Source organism: Suncus etruscus, chromosome 5 (genome assembly GCF_024139225.1).
Source record: "Suncus etruscus isolate mSunEtr1 chromosome 5, mSunEtr1.pri.cur, whole genome shotgun sequence".
Classification (NCBI taxonomy): domain Eukaryota; kingdom Metazoa; phylum Chordata; class Mammalia; order Eulipotyphla; family Soricidae; genus Suncus; species Suncus etruscus.
Genome location: NC_064852.1, coordinates 2,016,780 through 2,034,187, shown reverse-complemented (window position 1 = coordinate 2,034,187; position 17,408 = coordinate 2,016,780). Strand labels below are relative to the sequence as shown.

General features: G+C 38.2%; 1 protein-coding gene across 1 annotated transcript in view; it reads left to right on the top strand.

Annotated features, from left to right (window-relative positions):
* Positions 1-13,455, top strand: part of LOC126008810 (protein CutA homolog) — a 484,819-nt gene extending 471,364 nt beyond the window's left edge. The window contains exon 7 of the mRNA XM_049773083.1: positions 13,445-13,455. The gene's annotated coding sequence lies outside the window, so the exon portion shown is untranslated. The remainder of the gene's footprint in view (positions 1-13,444) is intronic.
* The last annotated feature ends 3,953 nt before the right edge of the window (positions 13,456-17,408 follow it).

Here is a 17,408-nt window from a genome sequence, read left to right as displayed (position 1 = left end):
CCCTGCCCAGGCTGTCAAAGCAACAGGCTTGACAAACTCATCCTCCAGCGAAATGCTCATCTCTTCACTGAGCAATCCGTCTCCTCTCTCCCCCACATTTCTCCATTTCTCCCTCCTTTCTCCTCTCTCTCTCTCTCTCTCTCTCTCTCTCTCTCTCTCTCTCTCCCTCTCTCTCTCCCTCTCTCTCTCCTCTCTTTTTCTCTCCCCTCTCTCTCATTTCCTCTCTCACTGCTACAGCATAGACTTTTGCATTTCTGACCATTGCTTTCCATTTTTCATGTGCTTTTTCCCGTGGATGGTTCCAACATTTACAACTCGCAACCCTCCAACTATCCTGCTCCCTCCACAAATTCACTGACAAGTCTTTGCTTCTGTTTTTCAGTTTTGGAGTGAGTTGGGATGGGGAGTTTTTCAAGGGAAGGAGTTGGGGTCCCTGATGCGTAACATGGGCTCCACCCGATATCCCGTGTATCCCAGAAGTTGAGTATTAGGCCCCGTCTCCTCTGCTGAAATGGAGTCAGGGTTTTGGGTGAATGTCTCGAGTTTGGGGAGCATGGCTGGTGTCTGGCCTCTGAGACCGGGACTTTGGAGAGCTGGTTTTGCTGTGGCCTGGTAGGGGGCATGATGGTGGCCTGGCAGATCCTTCGCTTGATGGCCACGTCAGCCAGAGAGATGTAGACCCAAGGAGCCACTTAGCCTTTCCGTGCCTAGATGTCCCCATCTGCAGAATGGGGTGATACCACCTACCTCACAGGGTGTTGTGAAGACCCCAAAGGACAGTGGCCTGTGCTTGTATCCAGAATCAGGCCCGCTCGGAACTCTGTTCTCTGAAGCTTCGGGCTCTCGCGGCTGGATGGACTGTCCCTGCCTTAAGACAAAAGATAAACACAGAATGATAGCACTATTCTGAAACACCTAGAACAGACATCTTATACACAACTAATACCTAACAATCAAATAACAGGTTTTAACAGAGTAGAAACTCCAAACACTGTAATAGTCAACATATACTCGGGAGCAGTGCCCAAAATACATGAAAAAGGAACAACACAAACTCTGGACTACACATTATACCACAAAGAAGAAAGCAACAACAAAAACAGCAGCATAGAGAGAACAGGTATGTAATCAGCCTTCTACAACAAAGGCCCACAATAATCCCTTAGAGACTGTATACAGGAACACAGGTAAAGAACACCACGGGAAATCACTGACTCCAATGGAAACATCCCATAACACTATGTTTTAATGCCTTTATCTTACCACATTTAAAATAACCTCTCAGTTTTTCTGTCCATAGGGGTTCCTGGATACAAAGGGTGAACATCCTATGGTGGTACCTCAGTGCTCAGCTACACAAGGCACTATACTCAGCTTGCATCATGAAAATGTCAGGATAAAACTCTTTAACATACCCTTTATCTCTAGATTATGCCTTCTTTTAGGACCTGAAGTGCATGACCAGCCAGACCACCAAAGCAACAACCGTGACCTATAGATTTATACTACAGGGCCTAAGCATCGAACACATTCTAGCAAACTAACATGCCCTTGCTCTTTTACACTCTCTTCTCATTACTTTGTATTTTTGTTGTTGTAGTTTGACTGTTGGTTTGTTTTGTTTTGTTTTTTCCTTTTCTCTCTTCTTGTCTCCTTCTTCTACCTTCTCCTCCCCATTATCATCATTTCAATCCATATCAAATAAAAAGCACAAGGTTACCTCCTCTATAGGAAATTAAAGCTGACATATAGGGGGCTGCGGACAATATTGCAGAGGGTAAACACCTATATAGATAGACCTCACTAACACAATGGTTAGTACTCGAGACATGAAACCTATACATATCCAAAAGTTGATCTATTAGCTTCTTTTCCTTACTAGTATTATACTTACCTATCTTTCTGTACTCAGCACATCTCTTGCCCTCCCCACCTTTCTACATTAATTTATACTTAAGCTAACTTCTATATGTTTATATGTGGGCAGGAGCACACAGAGATAAGAATACTCCTTAAGAGTCAAATCTAAACCACAAACAACCCATACCTATACCCTATATAAACCCTCCCATGTACTATTCCCTCTCCCCCTTCAGAAATCCGACTATCCCTTCACCCCTAAATCCCATCCCCTATATCCCCACCATATTATAACTCTTCACCCTCAGTTCTTAATCCATCAGGCATCAAGACCAATCTCCTACCCCAAGGAACCAGTACCCAGTACCCAAGTGAAGAGACACCCACTCAAACTCGCAACTAAATCCTGGAAAGAAAATACAACACCCCGACTGATTCATGCAGTGTGGCCCTCCTACTCACCTCTCCCTAATGTGGACTGTGGCTTGATACCAGACCTAGCTCCAAAAGGGCCCCCACTGCAAGAACTCTACCCAAAACCTCCCTGCCTGGAGCCCACACCCTAAAAGGAAATCTAAAAAGACAATGGGGAAGCCTATATTTTTATCATAAGTATAGACATATATAACACTACCTCTTATCCTGTTTTTTCCCCAAATATAATCTGTATCACTTTCTCCCTTTTTCTTTTTTTTCTTGTTCTTTTTTGTTTTGTATTGTTTTAGTTTTTGTTTTTTGATTTGATTTATTTATTTTTGCTTCTTCTGGGTAATACCTGGTGGCACTCAGAAGGTGCTACTGGCTCTATGCTCGGAGGTCACCGCTGGTTGGCACGGATTGTCAGGACTTAAGGCACTGTCCTTCTGCAGGAAGGACAGTTGCCTTGCCTCTATGCTATCTCTTCCAGCCCACTTTATTTCTTTAATTACGTCTTTTATTTAATTTTTTAAATAAACTTTTATTTCTTTAGATATGTGTGAGCATATATATTTTTAGTTTTTGTTGTCTGTTTTCTTCTCTCTCCATCCCCAAATCCACCATCAATATAATGTAGCACCATTTCTTCCTGAAAAGGTATATTAAAAAAAGGGGGAAATTATACATGTAAAAACAAGCTCTTATCTACTAGGGATAAGAACTCATACTTTTTTTACAACACAGGGGCATCTCCCACCCTGAACATATGTCATGTGGAAACAACTTAGACCCCAGGGAATTTAGTACCAACCATCCAGCCTTGACTTCTGGATTTCAGACATAGAAATGACAGAGTTCTCCACAACAGCTCCAGGGACAAAACCCCTCCAGGGCATCCATAATGCTGCTCTGACACCAACATGTGCCAGTTCTAAATTGATAACCTGACGAGGAAATGGGAACAACTTGATCTAAGAGCAAGTTGTCCTTCCTCACCAGCCAACAATAAGACAAAATCAGAAGACATGTCACCCTTTGATCTATTCAAAACCAAGATCACTATATACAGATGGCTGGTTGTTATAACCAGGACTGGACAGTATACATCCCGGGACCAGCAACAACAACAACAAAAACTCTTGTCTAGCTTTTGGTCTACGATCTGTTCAACAAACAAGATCTCCAATTCCAGAGGTCTGACTGACACAATTGCAACTGAACAGGTCTTCTGGAAGCATAACTAAAGACTCTATCCCAGGCTCCATCATAGGAGCAACATAATGACCAAGACCAGCAACTACAGAAGATGGATTGAAAATGACACTGAAGAAGCAGAATTGCTAGAACCGCAAAGAAAGACTTCATCATAAGCTCCATTCCTTGAGCTGCACAGTCACCAAGATCTCTAGATACAGAGGTCTGATTTTACCATCCATGACGAAGCAGAAGTCTTCCATACACCATAAAAACACTGAGGGGAGAGTAAATGATTATGCAAGGAGTATATAGTTAATCCTATGACAGTATACTTCAGGAATGGAGAAACCCTGTATCTCCTAGGCCAAGGGAATTCCCTCTATAATATCCCCAATAGTTACTGTGCCTATGCAGGGGTAAAAAGAAAAAAAAAGCACAAAATAATCATTTTTCCATATATATATATTTGTTGATTGATCGATTTTTTGACATCTTTATTTTGGTGTAGATATTGAAGTTGATGTCTCCAATTTTATTTTATTTTATTTTATTTTATTTTATTTTATCTTTCCCTTTCTTTTCGCACTCTGGCATGGTTTGATTTCAGAACCGAGACTATTGTGTGGTGCTTGTCTTTATTGCTGTAGTGCTCACTGGATACTTAATTTGATATTTCTTTCTGTATTGTTGTGGTGTTCCAATTACCTTTTTCATGTCCTCTCTCAAACTGAGGTTGAAAGCCTCTAGAAGGACTCTGCCCATTTTCAGCTTATTTGATTTATTTTTTTTCTTATTTTTTACCCCATTCTATTGCTTTCCTTTCCTTCAAAAACCCCATAACTCGAATTATCTAGCTTCACCTCTCAAATAGATGGGGAATCAAGAGAGGATATCAGGACCAAACAGATATATGACCACTAATAGTAAGCTAGACAAAGAGGGGACCACCTACTCTAGCAGCCTGGGGGGTGATGGTGGGGGATATGTGTTGCAGAAAGGGAATGGGGATGGGGGGAGGACAAATTTGGTGATGGGTATTCCCCTGATTCAATGTTAATATGTACCTAAAATACTACTGTGAAAGATATGTAAGCCAATATGATGAAAATAAAACTTAAAAAAAAAAAAGAATAGGAACAAGGAAGTTCCAGGATAGTGATTGGTAAATAAGCATTAAGAAAATTTTAAGTTACAGGTATATTTTGCAGAAAAGTTATGTTTATGGGAAAAGCTGATATTTTAATTTTACACTTTAAACTTTATTGCTATGGGAATATAAATGTTCCCGCCTTTGGCTACAGGTGGAAGTCAGGAATACAAAAGCTTATTACTCTTCATTTATATTCAGAGCGGGGAGATGTCACCCCACCTCCGTTTCTGAAATGGAACCAGCAGAGCGTGCACTGCAGCCCAGAGAGCTGTCTCCTGGCCCTGTTCTGAACTGAAGTGAATGTCCCAAAGTTGAATTCCCAAGGAAAATGTGGAAGATGAATATGAATTTGAAGGAAATTTTTATTTTAGGCTCTTGACCTATCTTTTTATTGTTACTCTTTGATTTAATGATACAGTATTGTGTGTGTGTGTGTGTGTGTGTGTGTGTGTGTGTGTGTGTGTGTGTGTGTGTGTGTGTCTAAGGCCTAACCAGCAGACTCAAGTTAGATTCCTGTTTTATACTCAGGAGTCACACCAAGAGCAATCCAGTGTCCTGGGGAATCAAAACCTGGTTGACTAGGTTAGGCTCTTGTTCAAAAATAAAATGGATGCATCTTTACTGAATATTTAAATATTTTCATGGTAGTGAATCGCTTACATTTACAAAGTAAAAAAGGCAAAAGTAAGAATCAAATCAACAATGTTTAAAAGGTAAGGTACTGATCTGTAATATGGATGAAAATGAAGATGAAGAAAAAAATAAAAAAGCGAAATTACTGCTAGGTATGCAAAAAATGTTGGAGCTGAGGAAACAGCCAGATGGATCAGTGAGGCCAGCATGAAATAGAGGCAGCCTGGGTTTTATTCCCAACAGCAGAAAAATGCCCCAAATGTACCCCCAATTATTTTAATTATGAGAATATACAAATACTTTGAATACTAGTGAAATGGCAGTTACCCTCTTGAAGGTTAGTCAACTGAAGTATAGAGATGAGTTTCTTAAGCCAGTCCCAGGGATTCTTACCCTCTGTACTTTTTCTTGGGCCTTTAGATAAAACATTTTGGACAATACAATCTTAACCCTTTTTTACTTGTATTTGTCCTTAGAGATGTTTTCCTCAAGTCATGGTCATTCTTCCAATATTTTATCAACATATATGTTGAATTGTCTTATTTAATTATACTACTAGTACTGATGATGATGATGATGATGATGATGATAAGCTCTTTGTGTAGCTAAGGTGATCTTTATGAGTTAGGAAAAGTCCTGGTGCCCCCTTCATGAGCAATCTTTCTATGAGTCACACATGATGAGTCATAGAACCTTTCAGGGAGTCTACATACTGTTTCAGGCATGGTCTACTGGACTTTACCAAGGTGGGTGGTGGGGACTGGGGGGACTTTGAGGCATTGTGGGGGACCCTTATATTGCTGTTTTGTGGAGAGCAGGAACTTTGCATCTCAGAAGATGTTGTTCACTGTTGCCTACAGTATTGGAGAACCTGGAGCCTAAGGGGAAATGTGGATACTCGCCAGAGTTAAGGAAAGTACTGGATTTCCTGGTGGGGTGTTTTAATCTCCCTACTACATGAAATATTTTTTCCCCAGGGTATTTCACTACTTTGGATCAGTTCGAAGAAGCCAGCCCTCACAGTTAACAATCAACAGGATCCTTTTCACCATTTTATGAGTAAGCTTTGCTTTCACTTATACTACAGCCTATACCTGATTATCTCAGTGTAAAGAAGTACCCTGAAAATGAAGTTTTAGATCACTGGGTTTGGGCCTAAATGGTATTGTTGGCTTTGTTGGTTGATTTGTGGTCACATCCAGTGACAGAGCAGTCTCTTCTCCAGAATATTTTTAACAGATATTTCTCTGTGTTTTTTTTTCTGTATTTTCATACAAATATTAGCATGCAGGATAGAGGAATATTTTTCTTAAACATCTTGGGTTTTTACCTTTATTTGCAGTCTTATTTCAATGATCTATAATTTTTGTTCTTTCAAATTTAACGTTAGAAATAACTCTTATATTTATTATGATATATTATAATATAACACAAATATATTTATTAATAATTATATTTGTATATATGTGTATACATATATTTATAAATAAATGTTATATTTATAAATATATTTATCAAATAATATATGAAGAATATGAATCTTATATTATAAATATATGATACCATTATAATATAATAAATCTATTTATTATATAGTATAATAAAATTTGGTTATAATATATTCATTATTATAAATATTATTTTTATCTCCATGGTTTTAATGAAATAGGGAAATAAAGATTTTCCATGAGTATAATGTTAAGAAATTTCTCACTCTGGTCTTGAGAGATCATGGGGGCTGTTATGTGTTCCTAGCACAAAGGGGGTCAATCCCCAAACCTGTGTACTTCCTCAGGTACCTAACTATCATATTCCTGGTGAACACTAGAATCCCTGGGACTGGCTTAAGAAACTCATCTCTATACTTCAGTTGACTAACCTTCAAGAGGGTAACTGCTATTTTACTAGTATTCAAAGTGTTTGTATATTCTCATAATTAAAATAATTGGGGGTACATTTGGGGCATTTTTCTGCTGTTGGGAATAAAAACCAGGCTGCCTCTATTTCATGCTGGGCTTACTGATCCATCTGGCTGTTTCCTCAGCTCCAACATTTTTTGCATACCTAGCAGTAATTTCGCATTTTTATTTTTTTCTTCATCTTCATTTTCATCCATATTACAGATCAGTACCTTACCTTTTAAACATTGTTGATTTGATTCTTACTTTTGCCTTTTTTACTTTGTAAATGTAAGCGATTCACTACCATGAAAATATTTAAATACTCAGTAAAGATGCATCCATTTTATTTTTGAAACAATATGCCATCATAATAACAGCGGCTCTATTTTTATGTATAGTAGAAACTAAGCGCCAAAGCACTGATGATCTCTTCCAAGACTTCCTCCCACTGCTAAGAACAGTTCTGTGGAGTCAAACTGACAGTCCAGGTAGGGCATTTGCCTTGTACATGGCTGACCCAAAACAAACCTGCTTTTGATTCCCGGCATCCCATATGGACCACGAGCCAGGAGTAACCCATGAGCTTTACTGGGTGTGGCCCAAAAAACAAAAACAAAACAAAACAAAAAAACCAGTTCCTTATCTGCTACTGTTGGATACTAAAAATGTGCCCCCAACTTAACCAAATCTCTTTGCATTTGTTTCAGGGGCTTATCTTGTGATTTTCCTGACACCTGGTCTTGATTGCACATCTGGTTTTCAGTGACTACCAAAGAGATCAGGTAAGTAATAGAAATGGTCAGAAGAATTTTCTAGGGGTTGGATAGATAGTCCAAAGGGTGAACTGCACCCTCTTTTTCCCCTATCCCTGGAGAGGCTCCTCTTAGACAGCATATATCTTGTCGTCTTTGTTAGGGAGTGCTAGTTTGGGGACCACACTTCCGTGTTGCCTTGAGACCTTCCTTGTTTCATTGATGTCTGGAACCAGAAAACTGTCTCCTAGCCCTATTAACTGAAGTGAATGTTGCGAAGTTGAATTCCTGGGAAAATGTTGATGATGAGATTGAATTTAGAAGAAATCTTTTAATTTAGGGTTTTAACTTATTATTTTTTGCTCCTCTTTTATTTAATAATACAATAGTTTAGTTTAGTTTAGTTTATATTTTTGCATGTGTGTGTTTGTGTTTAAGCTATACCCAGCAGACTCAGGTGTTATTCCTCTTTTTACACTCAGGAGTCACCACAGCAAATGGGATCCAGCGTCCTGGGATCAAAACCTTTTTGACCAGGTACAAGGCTAGGGTCTTATCCACTGTACTTATTTTTTTTTGCCTCTAATATAACATTTTGGACAATGCAATCTAAACCCTTTTTGACTTGTTTTTGTCCTTAGAGATGGTTTCCTTGAGTAATGATCATTTTATCAACAGTTTTTAATAATCTTATTTAATTATACAACTAGTACTGATGATGATAAAACACCTACCATATTTTTATTTATAATCGTTTAATGATACAATTATTTGATTATTTTGTGTGCACTTATGAGTGTGTGTGTGTGTGTGTGTGTGTGTGTGTGTGTGTGTTTAGGTCCTAACCAGCACACTCAGGTCATATTTCTGCTTTTACATTCAGGAGTCACATCAAGTACAATCTAGCATCCTTGGGATCAAAACCTGGTTGACCAGGTTCAAGACTAGTGTCCTACACTCTGTACTTTTTTTAAAACCTCTGATATAATATATTGGACAATATAATTTTAATCCTTTTTGATTTGTGTTTGTCCTTAATGATACTTTTCTTGAGTAAGCTCATTCTTTCCATATTTTATCAACACTTTTGTTGAATGTCTTATTTTATTACTATTACTGATGGTGATAATGATGAGCAAGATGATGCTAAGCCCTTTCTATAGCTAAGGTGACCTTTATGACATAAAGCAATCTTTCTGTGAGTCATAGATGATGGGTCATACAACCTATCAGGGGAGTCAACAACCTCTTTCAGGGCATGCCTGGCCTACTGAGCTTTGCCAAGGGATTTGGTGGGGTTCTGTACAGGACTTTGAGGCATTGGTGGAGGGATCCTGACACTGATGTGTGTGGAGTACGAACTTTGCATCTGTGAAGATGTTGTTCCCTGTTGCCTACAGTTTTGGAGAGCCTGGAGTGGAAGGAAAAATGAGGAGACTTCACAAGAGTTAAGGAAAGTAGTGGACTTCCTGGCGGGTGTTTTGACTCTCCGTACTACATGAGATATTGTATTTTTCCCAGGGTATTTTGTTACTTTGGATCAGTTCGAAGAAGCCGGCCCTCACAGTTCCCATTCCCACCACCTACCGGGATCCATCGCATCACTTTATAAGTAAGATTTGGCTTCACTTTAGACGTCAGCCTATATCCATCCGATCATCTCGGTGGAGGGAAGTTCCCTGAAATGGGAGTTTTAGATCATCCCGACAAAACTATGGGTTTTGGCAGAAAATGGTATTCTTGGTTGGTTGGTTGGTTGGTTGGTTGGTTGATTGTTGGTTGGTTGGTTGGTTTGGGGTCACATCCAGTGTACTCATTGTCATAACAGTCTCTTCTCCAAAGAATTTTTAACAGACATTTCTGTATGGTTATATTTTTCTGTATTTTTATACAAATAATAGCATACAGGATAGAAGAATTTTTTCTTCAACATCTCGGGTCTTTACCTTTATTCTTAATGTATCATTTCAATAATATATTTCTTTATTTTATTCAAATTTTACCTTAGAAAAATTAGTATTGTATTTGTTATAATAATTATCATTATATAACATATAACCTATTTATTACTTATAATAAACATATTTATTATGAACATTATATTTATTTGTATATAAATATATTTTTCATATATGAATAATATATATTATGTATTACAGTATACAATATATAAATATGTACTATTATAAATATGTTATATAAATATATTTATTTTATATAGTATAATAAAACATAATATATGATATAGAAAATTAGTTAAAATATTTAATTTATTATTATATTATTTTTATATTTCTATGATTGTAACAAAACAGGGAAATACAGATGTTCTTTGAATATAATGTTAAGAAGTTTCTCACTCTCATCTCAAGAGACATCAGGGAGGCTTTAATGTGTTTCAATCACAAAGGGGGTCAATCCCCAATCCTGAATACTTCCTCGGGTACCCAATGATTGTATCTCTGGTGAACACTAGAATCTCTGGGACTGGCTGAACAAACTCATTGCTATTCGTCAGTGGACTAACCTTCAAGTGGGTAACTGCCATTTCACTAGTATTCAAAATATTTGTATATTCTCATAAATAAAGCTTGGGATACCTTTGGGACATTTTTTATTTCTCTAACTGCCTCCAGGCCATTCTGGCTCACTAGCCCATCTGGCTCTTTCCTTAGCACCAGAACTTCTTTGCACTGTGGCAGTAATTTTGCACTTTTATTTTATTTTTATCTTCATTTCAGTCATATTATAGATCAGTACCTTACCTTTTAAACATTGTTGATTTGATTATTATTTTGCCTCTGTTGCTTTGTAAATGTGTCAAATCACTATCGTGAAGATTTTTAATCACTCAGTAAAGATGCATCGAATATATTTTTAAACAAATGCCATCATAGGAACAGTGGATCTATTTTTATGTGTTATTAGAAATCAAGCACCAAAGCACTGATGGGCTCTTGCAAGACTTTCTCCCACTGCTAAGAACAGTTATCTTGAGTCAGAGTGATGGCACAGGTAGGGCATTTGCCTTGCATAAGGCTGACCCAGGAGGGACAGTGATTTGATCTCCAGGTGTCCCATATGGTCCCCCAAGCCAGGAGCAATTTCTGAGAGCATAGCCAGGTGAAATCCTTGATAGTCAACCGGTTTGGCTCAAAAATCAAACCCTTCCCCAAAAGAAAATCAAAAAAGAAAAACAAAAACAACCAAAAAAACAAGTTTTGTGTCTGCTACTGTTGGATAATAAAAATGTGCCCCAATTTAACCTACTCCTTTGCATCTGTTTCAGGGGTATATCTTTTGTTTTCTGAGCACCTGGTCTTGATTGCATATATGTAGTTTTCAGTGACTACCAAAGAGATAATGTAAGTATTAGAAACGGTCTGAAGAATTTTCTAAGGGTTGGATAGATAGTCCAAAGTGTGATCTGTACCCTCTCATCTCTCTCTCACTGAAAATGCTCCTCTTAGAATATGTGATCTTTGTTAGGGAGTTGTAGTTTGGGGACTACACCCCCTTTTGCTGTCAGACCATTCCCCTTTTCATTGATGTCTGGGATGGAACCAGCAGAACATGCACTGCAGCCCAGACAGCTGTCTTCTGGCCCTCTTCTCAACTGAAGTGAATGTCCAAAAGTTGAATTCCCTAGAAAAATGTGGAAGATGTAGATGAATTTAGAAGGGATTTTTTAATTCAGGATCCTGACCCATTATTTTATTGTTACTTTTTTACTTAATGATACAGTATCGTGTGTGTGTGTGTGTGTGTGTGTGTGTGTGTGTGTGTGTGTGTGTGTGTATGCATCTAAGTCCTAACCAGCAGACTCAATTTAGATTCTTGTTTTTACACTCAGGAGTCACACCAAGTGAAATCCAATGTCCTGAGGATCAAAACCTGGTTGACCAGGTACAAGCTTGTGTCTTACCCTCTGTACTTTTTCTTGGGCCTTTAGATAAAACATTTTGGACAATACAATCTTAACTATTTTTTACTTGTATTTGTCCTTAGAGATGTTTTCCTCAAGTCATGGTCATTCTTCCAATATTTTATCAACATATATGTTGAATTGTCTTATTTAATTATTCTACTAGTACTGATGATGATGATGATGATGATGATGATGATGATGATGATGAGCTCTTTGTGTAGCTAAGGTGATCTTTTTGACTTAGGAAATGTCCTGGTGCCCTCTTCATGAGCAATCTTTCTGAGTCACAAATGATGAGTCATAGAACCTTTCAGGGAGTCTACATACTGTTTCAGGCCATGGTCTACTGGACTTTGCCAATACCTTGAGGTATTGTTGGGGGGACCCTGACATTGCTGTTTTGTGGGGAGCAGGAATTTTGCATCTCAGAAGATGTTGTTCACTGTTGCCTATAGTATTGGAGACCCTGGAGCCTTGGGAAAATGTGGATACTGGGCAAGCGTTAAGGAAAGTACTGGATTTCCTGGTGGGGTGTTTTAATCTCCCTACTACATGAAATATTGCATTTTTCCCCAGGGTTTTTGCTACTTTGGATCAGTTCGAAGAAGCCAGCCCTCACAGTTAACATTCATGAGGATCCTTCTCACCATTTTATGAGTAAGCTTTGCTTTCACTTACACTGCAGCTTATACCCGATTATTTCGGTGGAAAGAAGTACCCTGAAATGGAAATGTTAGATCACCCCTGCCAAACTATGAGTTTTGGCATAAATGGTATTCTTGGTTTGGTTGGTTGATTTGTGGTCACATCCAGTGTACTCATTTTCATAGCAGTCTCTTCTCCAGAAAATTCTTAACAGACATTTCTCTATGGTTTTATTTTTTTTGTATTTTCACACAAGTATTAGCATGCAGTATAGAGGAATTTATTTCTTATACATCTCTGTTTTTACCTTTATACTCAAAGTATCATTTCAATGATATAATTTTTTTTGTTCTTGCAAATTTAACCTTAGAGAAAATCTACTTTTTATGATATATCATTATAATATAATACAGTATATTTTATATATGATAAATATATTTATAAAAAATTTATTTATAAATATATTTATCATATATAATATATGGATAATATGCATCATATATAATACAATATATAAATATATGTTATCATTATAAATATATGTATTATCCTATACTATAATCAAATATATAATAAAATTTAGTTATTTTAATATATTGAATAGTATAAATATTTTTTATTTCCGTGGTTGTAACCAAACAGTGAAATAAAGATTTTCCATGAGTATAATGTTTAGAAGTTTTTCACTCTGGTCTCGAGATATCAGGGGGGCTGTTACGTGTTCCTAGCACAAAGGGGGTCAATCCCCAATCCTGCACACTTCCTCGGGTACCCAATGATCATATCTCTGGTGAACACTAGAAACTCTGGCTCAAGAAGCTCATCTCTATTCTTCAGTTGACTAACCTTCAAGAGATTAGCTGCCATTTCACTGGTATTCAATATATTTGTAAAGTCTCATAAGTAAAATAATTGGGGTACCCTTGAGGCATTTTTCTGCTGTTGGGAATCACACCCAGGCAGGCTGCCTCCATGCCATGCTGGCTCACTGGCCCATCAGGCTCTTTCCACAGCTCCAGCATTTCTTTGCACATCCGGTAGTGTTTTTGCATTTGTATTTTTTCTTCATCTTCATTTCCATCCCTATTACAGATGAGTACCTTACCTTTTAAACATTGTTGATCTGATTCTTATTTTGCCTTTGTTGCTTTGTAAATGTAAGTGATTCACTACCATGAAAATATTTACTCAGTAAAGATGCATCCATTTTATTTATTTACTTATTTTTTTGGTTTTTCGGGCCACACCCGTTTGATGCTCAGGGGTTACTTCTGGCTAAGCGCTCAGAAATCGCCCCTGGCTTGGGGGGGGGGGACCATATGGGATGCCGGGGGATCAAACAGCGGTCCTTTCTTGGCTAGTGATTGCAAGGCAGACACCTTACATCTAGTGCCACCTCAGTAGTCCCGCATCCATTTTATTTTTAAAACAACATGCCATCATAGTAACAATGGATTTATTCTTATGTGTTATTAGAAATTAAGTGCCAAAGCACTGATGGGCTCTTGCAAAACTTCTTCCCACTGCTAAAACCAAATCTGTGGATTCAGAGCAATAGCACAGGTAGGGCATTTGACTTGTACAAGGCTGACCCAGGACTGACCTGGATTAGATCCCTGGCATCCCATATGGTCCCCTGAGCAAGGAGCGATTTCTGAGCACATAGGCAGGATTAGCCCCTGAGCTTTACTGGGTGTGGCCCCAAATCCAAAACAAAGAAACAAAGAAAAAAAAAAACCAGTTCTCTGTCTGCTACTGTTGGATAATAAAAATGTGCCCCCAACTTAATGGAAACCTTTTGCATTTCTTTCAGGGGGTTATCTTGTGTTTTTATTGCATATCTGGTTTTCAATATGACCAAAGAGATAAGGTAAGTAATAGAAATGGTCTGAATAATTTTCTAGGGGTAGGATAGATATTCCAATGGGTGAAATGTACCTTCCTCTCCCCCATCACTGGAGAGACTCCTCTTAGAAAGAATGTCTTCTTGTAGTCTTGGTTAGGGATTTCTAGTTTGGGGACCACACTTCCATGTTGCCTAGGAACCATTCCCTGTTTCACTGATGTCTGGGAGGGAACCAGCTGAGCATGCATTTCAGCTCACAAAACTGTCTCCTGGCCTTTTTAATTGAAGTGAATGTAGCAAAGTTGAATTCTTGGGAAAATGTTGATGACAAAGATGAATTTAGAAGGAATTTTTTAATTTAGGCTCTCAAGTTATTTTTATTGCTACTCTTTGATTTTATGATACAATATTTTATTTTACTTCATAAGTTTTGCAGTGTGTGTGTATGTGTGTGTATGTTTAAGCCATACCCAGCACTCAGGTCATATTTCTCTTTTTACATTCAGGAGTCACCACAGCAAGTGGGATCCACCAGAGTCCTGGGGATCAAAACCTGGTTGACCAGGTAAGGTACAAGGCTAGGGTCTTACCCTCTATACTTTTTCTTTGGCCTCTCATATAACATTTTGGGCAATACAATCTTAACCCTTTTTGACTTCTTTTTGTCCTTAGAGATGGCTTTCTTGAGTCATGATCATTTTTTCAATATCGTATCAACAGTTTTTAAATATTCTTATTTAATTATACTACTAATACTGATAATAATGAAGATAAGCTCTTATTGTAGCTTAAGGTGACCTTTATGAATCAGGAAATGTCCTTGTGCCCTCTTCATGAGAAATCTTTCTATGAGTCATAGAACCTTTCAGGGAGGTCTCATACTGTTGCAGGGCATGGCATACTGGACTTTGCCAAGGTGGATGGTGAGGACTGGGGGACTGTGAGGCATTGGTAGAGGGACCCTGACACTGTTATTGTGTGTGGAGCAGGAACTTTGTGTCTGAGAAGATGTTGTTTCCTGTTGCCTACAGTATTGGAGACCCTGGAGCCTACAGAAAAATGAGAAGAAGGGGCAAGATAAGGAAAGTAGTGGATTTCCTGGTGGGGTGTTGGTGATCTCCCTACTAAATGAAATGTTGTTTTCTTTTTTTCCAGAACATTTTGCTACTTTGGAGGAGTTTTAAGAAGCCAGCCCTCAACTTACCGTTCCACCAAGTGCCAGGACACTTCACATCATTCTGCGAAGTTACCTAGCCTTCTCCTTCTACTGCAGCCTATACCAGAGCATCTCTGTGGGACAAGGACCCTAAAACCGGAGATTTATATCACCTTTGCCAAAATATGGTTTTAGGGAGAAAATGGTTGGTGGATTGGTTTGGAATCACATCCAGTATTCATTGTCATAGCCATTTCTTCTCCAGAGAATTTTTAACAGATGCTTCTTTATTTTTTTCCCGTATTTTCATACAAATATTAACATGCAGAATGCAGATATTTTTTTTAAAAAAACATCTTAAAGTTTTTTTTTAATTTTTTGGTAGTTATTTTTAACATGTACATTTACTTTGTCCCTCGAGCCCCCAGATTGTAGAACATTATAATATTTCTTACACAAAGCAATCCAAAGCCAAAAAATGTATTCAACTCCCTTAACATTAGAAGTTGTAGTATTGTTGACACAATTGATTATAATACAATAATTCATTAAGAATGAGTCAAAAGAACACAGTACTGTGGAAATTGTTTGCATAGACCCAGCAAAATATAGGGGACATGGAAAGAAAAAGCCTTGGCCTAAATACAAGAAGACCTTACCCCTGAAGTTTTCTGGCACAAGACTAACTCTAGGCTTCAGGCATATTAGGTTGTCCAACCCAAATCATTGTCTATAGTGCCAATACACTTTTGTTTTTCACAAGTCACTGTTTATTTTTTGATTGCTTGTTTTGGGGCCTCACCAGGTGATGCTCGGGGATTACTCCTGGCTATCAGCTCAGAAATAGCTACTGAATTGGGGGACCATATGGAAAACCGGGGGATAGAACTGCAGTTGTCCTAGTCTAGTACAGGGAAGGCAAATGCCTTACTGCTTGTGCCACTGCTCTGGACCCTTCTTAGAGTTTTTTATTTATTACCAATGTATAATTTAATTGCTATCATTTCTTTTTCAAATTTAACTTTGGAAATGGACTATATTTTTATGTTTGATTTTTTTTAAAAAAGAGGGAAACAAATATATTCCATGAGTATAACGTTAAGAAGTTTCTCATTCTGGTCTTAAGAGAGGTCAGGGGGACGTTTCATGCTTGCACAGTGGGGGGGGGGGATCAATCCCCAATTCTCCATGCTTCCTCAAGCACTCTTAGTGCAGGTCCTAATTTTTTTTTACTTAATTACCCAGTAATGCTCAGGGACTACTCATGGCTAAGCACTCAAGAATTAATTATTCCTGGTAGTGCTCAGGGGACCATATGGTATATCGGGTGTCCTGGGTAGACGGTAAGCAAGTCAAAGGCCCTGCCTGCTGGGCTATCACTCCAGCTCCTCTTAGAGAAAGTTTCACACCTTGCAGGTCTGGATATTAATAGTGTACACATAACATACATGTAAATATGTGTATAGCATATTGGATAGATTCTTTATAGAGGGGATGGAATCTTCCACTTCTCTCCCTACTACAGCAGCATCCTTTTCTTCTCTGCAGGTTATTAAAATGGGCTTCCTCCTCTGCTAGACTGTCTCCATGGTCATTCTCTATAGGCTCTTCATGTCTAGAGAGTCTGTATTGGGAAGTTTCCTCTCTCATCTGAAACACTGCCCCTGACCATCTCGTCCAGACACAAAAGTCAGCCTCGCTTCTAAGGCATGATTCGTGGGAAAGACCAGTGGACCATCTTGTGCAAGAAGCATCCAAATACAGTGACTCCCACTCCCCACAGTTTTGCTATGAAACACTGAACCAAGAAAGGAGAGTGCATTTTTTTAGATAACTGCATTTAGCAGTGCCAAAGCTGGGGGGTGGGTGTTGGGGTAAGGGTAATAAATGAAATGTTTGGAAATCTGCTCGATAAACATTTTG